Below are 19,053 nucleotides of genomic sequence, written 5' to 3' on the forward strand. Positions count from 1 at the left end.
GAAAATATTTTTTATGGAAACGAATTTTAAGTGCATTAAGCTATCTTTTAATGTTCTGTCCCATGTCTCTTAATAGTTTTATTTTTTCTTTTAATTTAAGACATCTGTATGTATTCTGTAATCTGGAAGTTTTTAAGGAAAAAAGGAATTTTAACTTAAACAGGGTTGTAGGAAAAAAGAGTAACATGTATTTTTTACTTTAAAAATTAGTTTTCTTTACTCACTGTAAAGATTGTATATTCAGTTTGAAACTCCATATTATTGTAAGGTGGGCTTAGGAATACCATGCATAAACAGTTTTCTTTCTTAATGTTTTTAGGGTTTTTATTCACATAAAAATGTAAATATAAAATACAGCATTTTCATTGTAACATTCAAGACAGTATTTGGGAAACATATTGAGAAGTTAATGCTATGTAATTTGTGCTTGACTACAAGCAGATCAGCTGTTTTGCTTACAGTAGTAGAGAATGTATAAGTTAGGAAATAAAGTTCTTAATGAAGAATATAATAAAAATATTTTTTATTATTCAAATATATTTAAATATAATGTGACTCCACTTAGGAAAAATTTTTAAAAGGAGGAAGCTGCACTGTTGTAAAAGGTTGCGGTTTTATAAGTAGAGGTATAAACTGATTCATTTTAGTTTTTGGGGTAAAAATTTTGGTACCACTGGGATATTGGTGTGTTAGCACCAAATTACAGTTTCACCATTAAAATGGTTTTTATTTAGTTGTTGCTGTCATCTATTGATTCTTTCCTAGGCTTTTAAACATTTACAAAACATGCGATATAAGAACTATTTTAGTATTCACTTTGTTCACTTGTTTGTGTAATTAGATACTCAGAGTAAATATTTTGCTGAGTTAAATTCACACTCTTGGATTTTAAAGAGTTTTGGGAATGGGAACTTTTTAAAATTTTAGTTTCTCAGCATCAGAAATGTATAGCATAAGTGAGTGTGACCAATAGTGTTCATAGCCAAAGAATTCTATACTTGTTGAAAATTTTGATCTTTTCCTGGATTTGCTGGAGTTCGTTTGCATATTGCCACCTCCATTGTATGATAACATTGTGTTAGCACTGATGATTAACAATAAGGCTCTGATTTCCTTCTTGGATTCAAGATCTACACATCCAGTACCAGTGGGATATTAAATTATCAGCTACTGGATTTCTTTTTATTCAGTGTGACTTTAAAACTGTGAACTTTGGAAGAAAAGAGATTATAGTGTTTTTACTCACCCCAAAGCGATTGATGGAAACAACTTATTTTTCAATTAAGTTTGCTGGCTGTTAGAACAAATGAATAAAACTATTTTTAACTGAAATATGCATTATGATAGAGGTTAGGGTTGGGTAAGAGAGAACAGAGCTCACACATATAAAAGATGGGAAAAGGTAGGGATCGTGTCAGGGGTCAGAATCAGTTTCCTGTGTAGGGCCGCAGCAAGTCATCTCCTCATGGTTTTGCTTTTGAGTTGTTCAGAGGAGGTTCTGACAAAACCTAGGAGCTGTTGTCCTGTCCCTTCTTGGTGCTGCAGACACTGCTTCCATTGTGATTGCCCAGTGTTTAACTATCCTAGTAAACTTCCTCTCTCTCCCCTCATGTTACTCTTGTACCAGGACAGGAAGGCAGGAAACCTTGTTTTTATGCTGGTTAACTTTGTGTGATAAGGACAAAGATGTTGGTATATAGGAATTGGCTGAATTGGTTATATTCAAGTATAAAAGCTACAACTTGTAGATAAAGACACAGTAAAAAGCTCAAATCCAAATAATACACAAATCTCTATCTGCAGTTAGACATTCTAAACCACACGTTTGATTTTATCAGTCACATTAACCTCAAAAAGCACAGCAGTGTCCCAATTTAAGAAGACACATAAAATACCAGGACAAGCTAAAAATAATAGAGCAGACTATATTTGTATCCCTTGAACTGAAACCTTTAAGGTATCCTTAAACCATTCTGGGGCGTTTGAACCAAGCTCATTGTGCAGTTGAATTTGGTGTAAAGAATCCACCTTAGGTCCCATCCAAGGAAGATTATATTTTAAAGTATTAAAAAGGACTTTGTTTTAACATGGGTTCAACTACATCATGATTTTCTAGGTTTAAAGACAGTTTTGATTCAGAATATTGAATTAAATGTAAATGTTCACAGTGTTATTTTAGGTTGCAAGACTATCAAGTGCAGAAAGTCCTGTTTGGGGAGTTATTTGATTATATCAGTTTTTACATTATTTATTTCATGTTTTTGAAAGGCTGGGAAGGACTAAAGAGTTTCAGAGATTTGATTGTTAAATCCTGATCTGATCTCTTGATTTCTCCAGGTTTGGGCCTTTGTCCTGTTGCTCATTAATAGCACAATTATTTTGTCTTTTCAGTGCCTCAGACACCCCAAACTCTTCCTCTCAGGCCTTTATACCTTCTGTTGCATTTTCCTAGAGCCATCATCTCTGCATTCTCTGACTAGCCAGCTCCTACTTAACCTTTTAGGTCTCAGCTTAAATGAGCTCCATGAGGAAGTAAGTGTCTTCATCTTTTACTCACTGCCATATGCTTGGCACATACTAGGTGTTTGTGAAATATTTGTTGAATGAATCAATGACTAGTGTGCAAAGAAAAATACCTCAGAGTAGAATGCATGGTACTGACATTAAAATGCAAAAATTACCGTGGGAATCTCACTCCGGTGCTCTCATTCCTCTCGGTCTAAACCAAGTTTTCTCTAATGTTCCCTCCTATATCCTTTTCTTCTGGTATTGTATAACACTTACTGTGATTTGTCGTTATATACTTTTTTGGATTTCTGTCTTCTATTAGACGTAAACTTCACAGAGATAGTGTCAGTTTTTTTTCTTGACAAATAGTTGACATAAACGATTATTACTTTAATGAATGAATAAATTCTATATAGGGTTAAATTTGATTTTAAAAGGCTCTTTCAGAGCTAAAATCTTGTGATTAATACAGTGTTTTGTAGGTAAATCTAGTTTTAGGATCATTGAACTGTCAGAAATAAATATTCCATGTCAAACTTTTGGCCATTCTAATTTCGTTGAGTTTGTGTTCTCTTTTTTCTCTTAGAGTAAAAGTGTATACCCCGCGTTTAACATAGCACTCTGCCCATAGTGGGTGGCTAATGATGCTTTGGTCTTGAGCTGTTGTTAATTCCTATAGATTTATTTTAATATCTCACTGAATTTTTTGCAGTTTCTTTCCCTCTTCTCTTCTCTTCTCTTCTCTTTTTTCTTTTCTTTTCTTTCTTTTCTTTCATGGCAGAGTCTTGCTCTGTCGCCCAGGCTGGTTCAAGCAATTCTCCTGCCTCAGCCTCCCAAGTAGCTGGGATTACAAACGTACACCACCACACCTGGCTAATTGTTGTATTTTCAGTAGAGACGGGGTTTCACCATGTTGGCCAGGCTGGTCTCGAACTCCTGACCTCAAGTGATCCACCCGCCTTGGCCTCCCAAAGTGCTAGGATTATAGGTGTGAGCCACCATGCCTGGCCAATTTTACAGTTTCTTTCTGCTTTACCTCAAATCATGGCATTTTAAAAGAGAGCTGTGTTTCTTAATAGCTAAAACTTATTCAGAAATACTACATGCCATGCTGTGTTCTGAGCATTAAACATGCACAAAAAACATACATGTTGTCCCATTCTCACAAATGTTTGTAAGCTGTCTGAGATGGGAAATATCATTATCCCCATTTTACAGATGAGATAATTGAGGTACTGAGAGATTAAATAACTTGACAATTGTTGCTCAGCTAATATAAAAGGCAGAGCAAGATTCTGAACAGTGGGAATCTAACTGTAGTGCCTGTATTCTTAATCACTATGCCATACACACCCAAATAGAAAAATGGTAGGATCATAATGGAATTGTCTATTTCATGTAATTTTTGCATTTTGATATATGTACTGTGTCATCTACTCTCAGATGTTTTCGTTCTATCATTCATTCATTCATTCATTCGTTCATTCCACAGATATTTAATGAACACCAAGTATGTGCCAAGCCCAGTGTATTTGGCATATGCCAGTGAGTCAGAGATACCTACTCCTTCATGTAGTTATTCTTCCAAGTGAGGGGAAACAGTGAATGACAAAAATAATAAATAAATAAATTGGTTAGTGTGATAGAAGGTGTTAAATGTTACGGTGAAGGTGAGGTCAGATGACAGTCTTATTATATAGAATATCTAGGTGTAGACTGCACTGAAAACGTGCATTTTATTGAAGACTTGCAGGAAATATGGGAGTTAGCCAAGTGGATACTTGGGAAAAGAAAGTTCCAAGTCGATTGCATGGGTAGAGCAAAGGCTCTTGCTGGGGAGAATGGCATTGTGGCCAGAACAGAGTGGATACGGGGTTATGGCTATCTCTCCAATTCTTCGTGCCTACGAGGTGGTGGTTTAACCAGAGACACAGGCATGGGTTAAAAGTGAGGCCTGCTAGAAACAAGCCACAGTTTGCCGATCTATTCTAATCCACATTCCTTAAAAATAGCTCCATGAGAGGAGTGAATTGGCCTTTAAATATCCTCCTGTGGGAAACACATGCCTCATTCTGGTTCTCTCAACAGATGTCTTAACAGAAAGACTGGTGAACTCTCCCTTTTCATTTCTATTTTGAATATTCGTAACATCAACTCATCCACAAACATAAGGCAGTGGGTATTAAACTTTATCTCATATTCTTTTCTGGTCCTCATTATTAGTATTTGGGGAAGAGACTGCTGGTTTTGCCCAGTTTTTTCCTCTTTGTATATAATTTTAGAGCTGTCAGTGGATAGGTTTCTTTTTTGTGTTTTGAGACCAAGTTTTGCTCTTGTCACCAGGCTGGAGTGCAGTGGCGTGATCTCGACTCCCTGCAACCTCCGCCTCCCAGATTCAAGTGATTCTCCTGACTCAGCCTCCTGAGTAGCTGGGATTACAGGCATCCACCACCACACCCTGCAAACTTTTTTTGTTTTTTGTTTTGGTAGAGATGGGTTTTATCATGTTGGCTAGGCTCGTCTCGACCTCCTGACCTCAGGTGATCTGCCTGCCTTGGCCTCCCAAAGTGCTGGGATTACAGACATGAGCCACTGTGCCCAGCCTGGATGTGGGGTTTTTACTCAAATATGACCCTCTATGTGAAGGAGAATAACAACATGTCCCATATTATGCTTATTGACCCGGTGTTCCTTGTGTTTAGCATTCCCACTCCCAACCTTCTGAGTGTCCTGGTTTGGGCAGTAAGTTATATGGGAACCCTAAAGTGTGTCCTCCTTTGATCACCCTGTATGTATGTATGTACCTATGTGTGTATGTGGCATGGTCTCGCTCTGTCATCCGGGCTGGTCTCAAATTCCTAGGCTCAAGCAATCCTCCCACCTCGGCCTCACAAAATCTGGGATTACAGGTGCGTGCCACCACACCCAGCCTGATCCACTATTTAAAATGGACTCATCCTCCTGCCGTCACTGTACTCCATCCCTGGTTCTCTGTCTTGTCTTTCTATTTGCTCTTAACCACTATCTAACATACCTAATGGTTTATTTATTTACTTCTTTGGTTTAGCTGCTGTCCGTTAGTGAAATGTGCACCCTATGAGACAAGGGAAGCCTTTCTGTCCTCCTCATTGCTGCTTTTCCACTGCCTAAGACATAGTAGACTTTTTTTTTTTTTTTGGAGACGGAGTTTTGCTCTTGTTGCCCAGGCTGGAGTGCAGTGGCGTGATTTCGGCTCAATGCAACCTCCGCCTCCTGGGTTCAAGCAATTCTCCTGCCTCAGCCTCCCGAGTAGCTGGGATTACAGGCTTTCATCACCATGCCCGGCTAATTTTGTATTTTTAGTAGAGATAAGGTTTCTCCATGTTGGTCAGGCTGGTCTCAAACTCCCAACCTCAGGTGATCCACCCACCTTGGCCTCTCAAAGTGCTGGAATTATAGATGTGAGCCACTGCGCCTGGCTGGTAGACTCTTATTTTAAATGGATGAATGAATTAAATCTTGTCTTCTGGGAGCAACAGAGGTTTCAGTCATTAGAAGCAAATGAGAGAGGGATGGAGATTTTTGTGGAAATTAAAAAACACTTGTTCTACAAAGAAGGGAACAACAGACACTGGGATTTACTTGAGGGCAGAGGGAGGAAGGAGAGAAGCAAAAAATAAATAAATAAATAACTCTTGGGTACTAGTCTTAATACCTGGATGGTGAAATAATCTGTACAACAAACCCTCATGATAGAAGTTTACCTTTATAACAAACCTTCACGTGTACCCCGAACCTAAAATAAAACATTTTTTAAAAAAACACCCAAAACTTGGTCTTTCTAGTGCTTTAAGGGTTAGTGACTCTGATTTTTGTAAAGGGTTGACAAATCTTTGATTTCAGATTAATCTATAATTGTTTAAACCACAAGGAATTTATTGTAAATCCAATGGTTTTCTGTGTGTCTTTTTTTTTTAACAGTGTTCAGTTAGAGAAAAATCTAACTTTAAAACAGTTATCCCTGAATATTTTAATTTTGCATTTGAACATTATTTGTATACATTTTTATAATGTCACTGATTTGTAGCTCACGTAATTTTAGAATTGGATTTAGGTGTATATTAACTTCTTTACCTAAAAAAGTAAAATACATTTATTTTCTTTTTTTTTTTTTTTTTTTTTTTTTTTGAGATGGAGTCTTGCTCGACGCCCAGGCTGAAGTGCAGTGGCGCGATCTCGGCTCACTGCAAGCTCCGCCTCCCAGGTTCACGCCATTCTCCTGTCTCAGTCTCCTGAGTAGCTGGGACTACAGGCGCCCGCCACCTCGCCCGGCTAATTTTTTGTATTTTTAGCAGAGATGGGGTTTCACCGTGTTAGCCAGGATGGTCTTGATCTCCTGACCTCATGATCCACCCGCCTTGGCCTCCCAAAATGCTGGGATAACAGGCGTGAGCCACCGCGCCCGGCCTATTTTATATTATACCTTTCTTTCTTAAAAATTGTATAAAATGAGTCATGTTTTAAGTGTTTTATAGACGTTTGATGTTGGAATGAAACCAATGATTAGTAAATTTTTTCTTTGACTAAAACAATAATGAAATCTTTGGTTCATTTGGTGATATTTTTGGTTGATTTTCCATGTTCTTATTCTCATAGATTTTGGTTAATTTTTTTGTTACTGATACAGTGTTCAGTTGAATTTGTAGGCTTGTGGATAGGAAGTCTCAGCAGTTTATAAGTTGAACTAATATATTTCCCTTTTTCAAAAATTGGGGCTGTGTTGAATCTATGGATTGATTTGGGAGAATTGACTTACGAACAATATTGAACAATACAGTAATGGACATTGTATATCCAGTTATTTAAGTCTTTTTTTTTTTTTTTTTTTTTTTTTTTTTTGAGATGGAGTCTCGCTCTGTCACTCAGGCTGGAGTGCAGTGACTGAATCTCGGCTCACTGCAAGCTTCGCCTCCCGGGTTTACGCCATTCTCCTGCCTCAGCCTCCCGAGTAGCTGGGACTACAGGCGCCCGCCACCTCGCCCGGCTAGTTTTTTGTATTTTTCAGTAGAGACGGGGTTTCACCTTGTTAGCCAGGATGGTCTCGATCCCCTGACCTCGTGACCTGCCCGTCTTGGCCTCCCAAAGTGCTGGGATTATAGGCTTGAGCCACCGCGCCCGGCCCCAGTTATTTAAGTCTTGTTTAATTTTTCTAAGCAATGTGTAATAGATCTTAATGTGGCGGTCTTGGTGGTTTTTGATGATATTGTAAATAATAATTTTTGGCTTTTAAGTTCAGTTTTCTGGCCGGGCTCAGCGGCTCATGTCTGTAATCCCAGCACTTTGGGAGGCTGAGGTGGGCAGATCGCGTAAGGCCAGGAGTTCGAGACCAGCCTGGCCAACATGGTGAAAACCTGTCTTTACTAAAAATACAAAATTAGCTGGGTGAGGCGGCATGTACTTGCAGACGCAGCTACTCAGGAGGCTGAGGCACAAAAATCACTTGAACCTGGGAGGTTGAGGTTGCAGTGAGCAAAGATTGCACCACTGCACTCCAGCCTGGGCAACAGAGTGAGACTCTGTGGGAAAAAAAAAAAAGTTTAATTTTACAATTCTTGGCCTAGTGTATAGAAATAGATTGTCTTATTAGTTTATCTTGTAGCCTTATTATAAATTCACTTATTAGTTCTGGTGATTTGAGTATAGAAAATCAAAATAAATCTGAATGTGTTATTGGCAAATAAAAACCGTTTTGTTTTCTGACTTTTATATCTTCATCTGTGTCTTTGCCTTTACCAGGACCTCTATTATAGTATTGAGAAATGATGAGAGGAGACAGATTTTCCTTTTTTTCCCCCTGAGGGAGAACATGTTCAGTGTTAAGTATGTTAACTTTAGTTTTGTCTGTTTTGTTTTTGTGGATATCCTTTTTCTTTCTTTTTGAGACGGAGTCTTGCTGTGTCGCCCAGGCTGGAGTGCAGTGGTGTGATCTTGGCTCACTGCAACCTCCGCCTCCCAGGTTCAAGCTGTTCCTCTGCCTTAGCCTCCCGAGTAGCTGGGACTACAGGCGCATACCACCAAGCCCGGCTGATTTTTGTATTTTTTAGTAGAGACAGAGTTTCACCATATTGGCCAGGCTGGTCTCAAACTCCTGACGTTGTGATCCGCCTGCCTCGGCCTCCCAAAGCACTGGGATTACAGGCGTGAGCCTCTGTGCCTGGCAGATACCTTTTTTCAAATTGAAAAAGATTGCTTTTAATTCTTAGGTTTCTGAGAGGTTTTTTTCTTTTTTTTATTATTATTATGAGAGGTTGTTGATTTTTGTCTAATGCTTTTTCTGTATCCAGTTGCTCATATGAATTTTTCTGTTTTAATTTTTATAATGTGATGAATTGTGGTGTTTAAAATTTGTATTTATCTTTATTTTTTGAGAAATGAGGTCTTGCTGTTAATATGTTGCCCAGGCTGATCTCAAGCTCCTGGGCTCAAGAAGTCCTGCTGCCTCAGCCTCCTGAGTACCTGGGATTATAGGCACGAGCCACTGTACTAACTATGAATTCGTTTTTAATGTTAAAACAATCTGTGTTGCTGAGATAAACCCCACTTGATCATGATGTATTATCCTGATTTTTTGTTTTTTTTCTTTTATAGAGACAGAGTGTTACTCTGTTGTCCAGGCTAGAATGCAGTGTCATGATCATAGCTCACTATGTCCTTGAACTCCTGGGCTCAAGCAGTCCTCCTGCCTCAGCCTCCTGAGTAGCTGGGACTATAGGTGCATGCCACCACACCTGCCTAATTTTTAAATTTTAGTAATTTTTCTAGAGCCGAGGTCTTGTTTTGTTGCCCAGGCTGTTCTTGAACTTCTTGCCTCAAAGAGCCTCCTGCCTCAGGCTCCCAAAGTGCTTGTGTTATAGGCATGAGCCACCACGCCTGGCCTATTCTATTTTTATATAGCTAGATTTGATAATAATTTGTGCAGATTATTTGTACCTATGTTTATGAGGGATATCTGTTTGTAATTTTTTTCCTTGTAATCATTTTATCAAGTTTTTATATCAAGGTACTGGTGTTCTAATAAAATAAGTTGGAAAATGTTCCCTTTTTATGTTTATTTATATGATTAATTATGTAAAGTTTAAGAAAAACATTATAGTGATAGTAATAGTAGCACTTTCGGTGGGGTAGTATTAATTAGAAAGGAACATGAAAATAAAACATTGATGGAAATATTCTGTATCTCGGTCTAGGGTGGTAGTCATAAGGGTGGAGATAAATGTACACATGTATGTATATATGTGTATTTTAAAAGTCATTGAGCTGTTCACTTTAAGATTTGTGTATTTTATAAATTATACTATTAAAATCAGACTATAAATGTGTCTCACACTTAACATTGCATTTCTGAAAATCAAGCATTTTTCTATTTTGCAAAGGGAAAATTATATACATCAGCAGAAAACATTAAACCAGTTTCTAAAAAAACTGTAAAGACTAGATGTGAACAAAATCTAAAATGTAAGATTGAAAAGTATTTAAAACATTGTTTCCTGATTACCAGACAATATGGTTAACAGTTGTTTGTATGTGGAAAATGTGCCTGCTGTTCACTAAATATTACAATGTATGATAAAGCAATACAGCATGAAATAAAATTGCCAGAAGAAAAAGGCAGACAAAAACCTACAATAAAAAAGCACTGGGTGCTGTGGCTCGTATCTGTAATCCCAGTGCTTTGGGAGGATGAGGTGGGTGGATTGCTTGAGCTCAAGAGTTTGAGACCAGCCTGAGCAATATGGCAAGACTCCGGCTCTACAAAAAATACAAAAAAAAAAAATTAGCTGGACATAGTGGTGTGACACTTGTAGTTCCAGCTACTTGGAAGTCTGAGGTGGGAGAATTGCTTGAGTCAAGGAGGTTGAGGCTGCGGTGAGCCGTAATCACGCCACTGCACTCCAGCCTGGGCGACAGAGCAAGACCCTGTCTCAAACAAACCAATTTCCTATAATTATGAAATGAGATTTGAGGCCTTTAGAAAGTTGAGGAAGGAGGTGAAGAGCTTGAAGCAGTCCTTGTAATTGGTCAGGGAATGGGGCAGATGGTTTTGGAGAGAATGGGGCAATTCAGGCCAAGAAGTTACTGAGATGTCCAGTCACTTCGTGTGACTATAGAGCTGGGAAGATTCTGGATGATGTTCTTTCAGTGGTTGATGAATTAGAGTAGGAAAATGGGAAACTAGAACTTCGTTTGCATTCCCATTGGCTGTATTCTTAATTCCTCTGTTTGGGATTATAGGAAGTATTAGAGTATCTGTAGAAGAAAGACTTCTTATAGCAGTCACTTTCAAGTGTTGGAGTCCCTTAATTTTCTGATTTTTGGCCTCCTTTTCAAACTGTGATTATGAGACTCTATAAGTTAAGTCCTACAAAATTTACTTGGATTGTAACTTGAAACTTTTCCATACATACTTTTGTTTAAAATTATATATGAAGTTTTAAAGATATAAATTTATATTGGCCAAAAAATATTATGTTGAGAGATGTGTGTAGTCTTTGATGTTAAAAAAAAAGGCAAGGGAAAAATCCAGGACCTTGTTAACCAGGGAGGGAGATGTTCTGTGGGTGATGCTAGAGTGTTGTATTTCCTTCAAGGTCTGTTTTGTTACCTCCCCTACTCTTTTATTTTTCTAAGAAACAAAATACTGTTAGAGTATCATATATGTTAATACTGTTTTTTGACTGTGAAAATCTTACTGTTTTGTAGAATTGGCAGAATCAATGAGACAGTAACAAATCCTGACTATTGTATATTCTTATTTTAACTTTTATGTAACTTCATAATGGAGTTGTATACTCATGGTAGATTTTCAGTTTAGAAAAAAAACCATATATTTTTTTTAATAGGACAAGCTTTAGGAGAAATTTTTAAAGGAACATTTGTGCCTAATTTGGTTATTGGATTATGAATACGTTTCAAATATACCAGATGTTACCATAGTAAGAATAGTCATCTTTTGTTTCCTTTTTTGACAACCATTTATAAAGATGTGAGGGGTAACAGGAAAGATGTTGATTAGGACTAGTTAATGATTCCATGGGAGGGTCTCAGTAGATTTCTGTTTGAAGCATATTCCTACTTTGAATTCCCCTTTTCTTGGCCTTAGAAAATTAAGTTCATCCTTCTTTAACAACTATTATTGTCTGTTGAATGCTAACTTTGTTTCATGTATCTTGGTAAACACTTTATTATTTCAACTCCCACTTTACAGATATGGAACTTGTGGTGACTTAAGAGTTGTATAGTTGTGAGGGCTAAGCACAGTCCTTGTATGACAGGTACCGCTGCTGCCCTTCAAGATCTTATTCAGACGTCACCACCTATAAAGCTTTTCTTGATACGTGCTAGTTCTGTAAAATTTCTACCGTCTTCAGTTGTAGGCTCAAATATTAGATTGGGCTTGCTTCTTCAAAATTTTATTTTGGGGATTTAGGTGAAGTTTTAGCTGTCCTGTAATCTGTAGGGTCTTGCTCATGGAAAGTACATAATGGCTCAAGGTAGAGATAATTTCGTCTTGAAATTCTGAGGGATATACTTAACCACTTAAAGTCAGCAAAGCCTTAAGAGTTGAAATGCTGTTGTAATAAATTATCTATTTTCCTTACTGTGGGTTGTCTGCATATAGAGGTTCTCCTTCCTCCCCTCCCCCCTCCCCTCCCCCCTTGCCCCCCTCGCCTCCCCCCTCGCCTTCCTCCCTCGCCTCCCTCCTCCTCTCCCCCCTCCCCTCCCCCCTCCCTTCCTCCTGGATTCCAGTGATTCTCCTGCCTCAGCCTCCCAAGTATCTGGGATTACAGGCACATGCCACCAAACCCAGATAATTTTTGCTTTTTAGTAGAGACAGGGTTTCACCATGTTGGCCAGGCTGGTCTCAAACCCCTGACATCCCAAAGTGCTGGGATTACAGGCGTAAGCCACCGTGCCCGGCCCAGTTTCACATATTTTACTATGGAAAATTTCTGGTAAAACATAGTATGTTGAATGCATTCTTATACTCAAAATTGAGAATTAAGTGAGATTTGGCATGTTTTCTCTCTCCTTGGCCTCTGGAATCCTGGCAAGAGACTGAAAGGTTCTTTTCTTTGGAAACTGGTCTTAGCAAAGGGCTCACTTTGGACATCAGGAGAATTGGCCGCTTCTGAGGGCTGTGATACGGTTTGGCTGTGTCTCCACCCAAGTCTTATCTTGAATTCCCACATGTTGTGGGAGGAACCTGGTAGGAGGTAAATGAATCATGGGGCAAGTCTTTTTCGTCCTGTTTCTGTGGTAGTGAGTAAGTCTCACAAGATCTGATGGCTTTATAAAGAGGAGTTGTCCTGCAAAAGCACTGTCTTTGCCTGCCATCCATGTAAGTTGGGACTTGCTCCCCCTTGCCTTCCGGCGTGACTGGGAGGCCTCCCCAGCCTTGTGGAACTGTAAATCCATTAAACCTCTTTTTCTTCCCAGTCTCAGGTACGTCTTTATCAGCAGCGTGAGAAGAGACTAATAATACAGGCTACTTCTCTGCTTAGCCCAACCACCAGCACATTGTGCTCACATTCAGGGCTTTAAGCCAAGGATGGACAGCCAGATATTTAAAGACAGCCTCTGTTTTCAAAATGTGAGACCAAAACAAACAGAAAAAAACAACTTGTGGGCAACAAGATGAAACAGCAAGCAGAAGGAAGCTAAAAGAAAAATATTAGTATCTCCAGAGAGCTGAGAGATTTGCACCCAGGAAAGACAAGTAGGAGTCTTCAAAAGTACTCCCATCTGGGCGTGGTTGCTCACACCTGTAATCCTAGCATTTTGGGAGGCTGAGGTGGGTGGATTGCTTGAGCCCAGGAGTTCGAGACCAGCCTGGGCAATGTGGCAAAGCCCCGTCTCTACCAAAAAATACAAAAATTAGTGGGGCATGGTGATGCACACATGTAGTCTCAGCTACTCAGGAGGCTGAAGTGGGAGGATCGCTTGAGCCTGGGAGGTCAGGGCTGCAGTGAGCCATGATTGCACCACTGCACTCCAATCTGGGCAGTAGAGTGAGACCCTGTCTCAAGAAAAGAAAATATTATGTCCAAAGAATAAGACAATTTAAGAAAGCACAAATAAACTCTGTAGAAACATTGGAAAGTAATGTCAAAGATATCTCCCAGAACATGGAAAGAAAGGACAAATTTAAGAGAAAAGAAAATAGGTTGATGAATCCAGAAGGTCTAGCATACAAATAATAAGAGTTGAAAATAGTTTGTAATTATAACTGAGAAAGAAAAAAAAGGATAAAACAGCCTCAAAGAAATTATGTAAGAACATTTCCCCAAGCCAAAGGATAAGGGTTTCTGGTTTGAAGGTTCCCAAATCGTGGAACCCCTTTAGCTGCCTCTCTGACTTCCTCACAGGCCCTCTACTCCTCCTCCGTTCTTTCTAGCATCAGTGCGGGCATAATGTATTGTAATAATTATGTAACAATTTTGATATTTTTCTTTATAATGCCTATTACAATTGTTTTTTTTTAATAATATTTGTTACATTTGTAACTAATTTTGTATATGTGTTTGTCTGTTTCCTTACCAGGCTAAAAACTTTTAGAGTGGGATTATATATATGTATTTTAAATTAATTTACCTTCTATATGGGCACACCTCTTGCAGTACCTAGCCTAGTATAGTAGGGGGCTCAATAAATATTTTTAGAATGTAATCTGCGGGAGGTGTGGCACATTCATGAAAGGCATGAATAAATGAAGCCAGATGGCTTTGCAATAGTAAGTTGCAGCTCGCTTTTGGCTGAGTACTGTGATGATGGGAAGTTGCTGCAACTCATCTGTGTGTTGCCACACAGCAATATGGACCTCTAGTAACAGGGTTTTCAGGAGAATTGAGAAACCCAGTAGGCCCAGATGCAACAGGGCTTAGTTGAGCTGAAGCGAGGTTGATGGAGCTAAACTGCCCAGGGTTGAGTTCTGTGTTCTAGGTACAAGTATACCTCCGAGATAATTGTGCTTTTGAATCCACACCACTGCAGTAGAGCAAATATTAAGTGTGCAATACCATTCTTTCTTTTTTAAAAAAAGTAATGCCGTAATTTACAAATACTATATTGTTAAAACCAAAAAAAAAAAAAGGCTACTCATCATCTGAGCCTTCAGTGAGTCAATCTTTTGCTGGTGGTGGGTCTTGCCTTGATGTGGACCAAGGTGGTGGTTGCTGAGGGTTGGGGTGGCTTGGCAATTTCTTAAAATAAGACAAGAGTGAAATTCACTGCATTGATCGAATCTGTATATCACGATGATGTTTGGTAGTATTTTACCCATGGTAGAACTTCTTTAAAATTGGAGTCAGTCCTCTAAAACCCTGCCATTTCTTTATCAACTAGGTTTATGTAATATTCGAAATCATTTACTGTCATTTCAACAATGTTCACAGCATCTTCATCACTGGTAGATTCCTTCTCAAGAAACCACTTTCTTCATGCATTCATAAGGAAGAACCTCCTTATCTGTTCAAGTTTTATCATGAGATTGCAGAAATTCAGCCATATCTTTAGGCCCCCCTTCTAATTCTAGTTTTCTGCTATTTCTACCGCATCTACAATTACTTCCTCCAATAAAGTCTTAAACCCCTCAAAGTCATCTGTGATGGTTAGAATCAACTTCTTTCAAACTCCTGTTTATGTTGCCTTTTTTTTTTTTTTTTTTGAGACAGAGTCTTGCTGTGTTGCCCACGCTGGAGGGCAGTGGCGCAATCTTGGCTCACTGCAACTGCCTCCTCCCAGGTTCAAGCGATTCTCCTGCCTCAGCCTCCCAAGTAGTTAGGACTACAGGTGCCCACCACCACACCCGGCTAATTTTGTTGTTGTTGTTGTTGTTGTTTTAGTAGAGATGGGGTTTCACTATGTTGGCCAGGCTAGTCTTGAACTCCTGACCTCGCGATCCGCCCACCTCGGCCTCCCAAAGTGCTGGGATTACAGGCATGAGTCACCGCGCCCAGCCCATGTTGCTATTTTAACCTCCTCCCATGAATCACGAATGTTGTTAATGTCATCTAGAATGGTGAATCCTTTCCAGAAGGTTTTCAAGCTACTTTGCCCAGATCCTTCAGAGGAATCACTATCTATGGCAGCTATATCCTTACAAAATGTATTTCTTAAATAATAAGACTTGAAGTCCAAATGACTCCTTGATCCACAGTCTGCTGTATTAGTCCATTCTCACACTGCTATATAGAAACTGAGACTGGGTAATTTAAAAGGAAAGAGGTTTAATTGACTCAACAGTTCTGCATGGCTGGGAAAGTCTCAGGAAACTTACAATCATGGTGAAAGGTGAAGGGAAAGCATGGCATGTCTTACATGGCAGCAGGAGAGAGGTGAGAGTGCAGGAAAAATTGCCGTTTTTAAAACCATCAGGTCTCGTGAGAACTCCCTCACTATCACAAGAACAGCATGGGGGAACTGCCCCCATGATCCAGTTACCTCCTACCAGTTCCCACCCTCAAAACATGGGGATTACAATTCCTGTTGAGATTTGGGTGGAGACACAGCCAAACCATATCAGCTGCAGAGTGGGCATTGTATTAGGCAGGCAGGAAAACACTCATCTTCTGGTACATCTTCCTCTTAGCTTTTGGATGACAGGAGTATTGTAAATGAGAAGTAATATTTTTAAAGAAATCTTTTCTTCTGAGCAGTAGGTCTCGACAGTGGGCTTAAAATATTCAGTAAACCATACTATAAACAGATGCGCTGTCATCCAGGCTTTATTCTTCCATTTATAAAGCACAGGCAGAGTGGATTTAGCATCATTCTTAAGGGCCCTAGGATTTTCAGAATGGGAAATAAGTGTTGGCTTCAACTTAAAATCACCAGCTACATTAGCCCCTAGTGAGAGTCAGCCTGTCCTCTGAAGCTTTGAAGCCAAGCATTGACTTCACCTCTAGCTGTCAAAGTCCTAGATGGCATCTTCTAATTTCTTCTTCATTGTGTCATTTAGTGTAGCCACATTAATCAGTGATCTTAGCTAGGTCTTTTGGACAACTTGGTATGGCTTCTCCACCAGCACTTGCTGCTTCATCTTGCACTTCTATGCTATGGAGATGGCTTTTTTCCTTCAACCTTATGAACCAACCTCTGCTAGCTTCAGACTTTTTTTTCTGTAGCTTCCTTACCTCAATTTATAGAATTGAAGATGGGCTTGCTCTGGATTAGTCTTTGGTAAGGGAATGTTGTTACTGTTTGATCTATCCAGACCACCAAAACCTCAGTGTCGACAATAAGGCTGTTCTGCTTTCTTATCATTTGTGTATTCAGTGGAGTAAAATTTGTATTTCCTTCAGTAACTTTTCCTTTGCATTCACAATGAGGCTTTTTGGCACAAGAAGCCTAGCTTTTGGCTTCTTTCAGCTTTCGACATGCTTCTTCTCTAGGCTTAATCATTTCTGGCTTTTGATTTAAAGTGAGAGGTATGGGAGTGTTTGTTTCACTTGAACACTTAACAGGCCGTTGTAGGGTTATTAGTTGGCTTAATTTCAGTATTGTTGTGTCTGGGAATAGGGAGGCCTTAGGAGAATGGGGAGAGATGAGGCAGCAGCGGGTTGGTGGAGCAGTTAGAATACACACACGTATCAACTAAGTTCGCTATCTTACATGGGTGCCACTTGTGGCACCCCAAGACAGTTATAATAGAAATATCAAATATCATGAATCAGCATCACAAAAATAATAATAATGAAAAAGTTTGAAATAATTGTGAGCATTACCAAGATGTAACACATTTAGTAAAGTGGGCATGTGCTGTTGGAAAAATGATGCCCATAGACTTGCTTGATGCAGGGTTGCCACAAACCCTTTAATTTGTTTTTTGTTGTTGTTGTTTTGTTTTTTAAAAAAGGCAGTTGGACGGATTGTCAATTTCTTTGATAGTTGGGGAAGGCAAATTATACAGGGCCAGGGAAGATGGTACAGGTTGAGTATCCCTAATCTGAAAATCTGAAATTCGATATGCTCCCAAATACTCAGCTTTTTTGAGCGCCAATATGATGTTCAAAGGAAACTTGTTGGAGCATTGCAGATTTTGTATTTTCTGATTTGGGATGCTCAACCAGTGAGTATAATGCAAATATTCCAAAATCTGAAAAATAAATCTGAAACTCTTCTGGTCCTAAACATTTAAGTAAGGGATACTGACTCAGAGAAGAGGGCAGAAAGGACCAGAGTGGTTATTCAACAGGTTAGTAGATTGAACCAGCACAAGATAAAGCAAGCATGTGTTGGAATGTCTAATATAAATTTTTTCGCTAGGACCAGTTGGAATATCCGATTGTGTCTTCTTCGTTCGGTAAATCGGATTGAGCAACTGTCTTCATAGTACTGAAAATAGTAGAAACAGTGAGATCTGCTTGTTGGGTCTTCACTGGTATTCTTAGTATAGGCTTCAATCTTAATAAATGTGAGTTTCTTAAGACATTGTGTCAAGTAACTCATTTCACTGATTTACTTGTTATTGGTATGTAAATATTGTACTTATTTTTGAGGTATATGTGATACCTGAATACAATATGTGATGATCAAATCAGGGTAATTAGGATATCACCTCAAACATTTTTCTTTCCTTTGTGTTGGGAACATTACAATTCTCATTTTAAAATATACAATAAATTATTAACTGATTTTCTTGCTGTACTAACCAATACTAGAACTTATTCCTTCTAACTATATTTTTGTACTCCTTAACCTACTTCTCTTTATCCCCTGTACCCTTTCCCTTCCCAGCCTCTGGTAACCACCACTCTACTCTGTACTTCCATGGGATTCACTTTTTTTAAGCTCCTAACTGTGAATGAGAACATGCCATATTTGTCTTTTTGTGCCTGGCCTATTTCACTTAAGGTAATGACCTCTGGTTCCATTCATGTTGCTGTAGCTGACAAGATTTCGTTCTTCTGTTGCTGAATAATATTCCATTGTGTATATATACCACATTGTCCATGTGGATTCCATATCTTGGCTGTTGTGAATAGTGCTGTAATAAGAATGGGGATGCAGATACCATTTCAATATACTGATTTCCTTTCTTTTGAATATGTATTCAGTATTGGGAGTGCTGGATCGTATATTTTATTTTTGATTTTTTGAGAGACTTCCACACTGTTTTACATAATGGCTATACAGCTTTACATTCCTACCAACAGAGTGTGTAAGCGTTCCTCTTTCTCTGCATCCTTGCCAGCACTTGTTATTTTTTGTCTTTTTTGTAATAGGTATTATAACTGAGGTGAGTTGGTATCTCATTGTGATTTTAATTTGTATTTTCCTGATGATAGTGGTGTTGAGCATTTTTTCCATATATACCTGTTGGCCTTTTGTATGTCTTCTAGTGAGAAATGTCTGTTCAGATCTTGTGCCCATTTTTAAAACAGGATTATTTGTAATTTTGAGGTTTTTTTTAGAGACAGGATCTGGTATGTTGTGTCTTCATTCTCATTGGTTTCAAATAACTTACTTATTTCTGTCTTCATTTCTTATTTACCCAGTAGTTGTTCA

The 19,053-nt window shown here is 38.8% G+C and overlaps 1 protein-coding gene across 23 annotated transcripts in view; it reads left to right on the plus strand.

Annotated features, from left to right (window-relative positions):
* The window catches only part of PTK2 (protein tyrosine kinase 2), a 356,647-nt gene that overhangs the window by 77,369 nt on the left and 260,225 nt on the right, over positions 1-19,053 (plus strand). The gene's annotated exons all lie outside the window — the stretch shown is intronic.

This window comes from Macaca thibetana, chromosome 8 (genome assembly GCF_024542745.1).
Source record: "Macaca thibetana thibetana isolate TM-01 chromosome 8, ASM2454274v1, whole genome shotgun sequence".
Lineage (NCBI taxonomy): Eukaryota > Metazoa > Chordata > Mammalia > Primates > Cercopithecidae > Macaca > Macaca thibetana.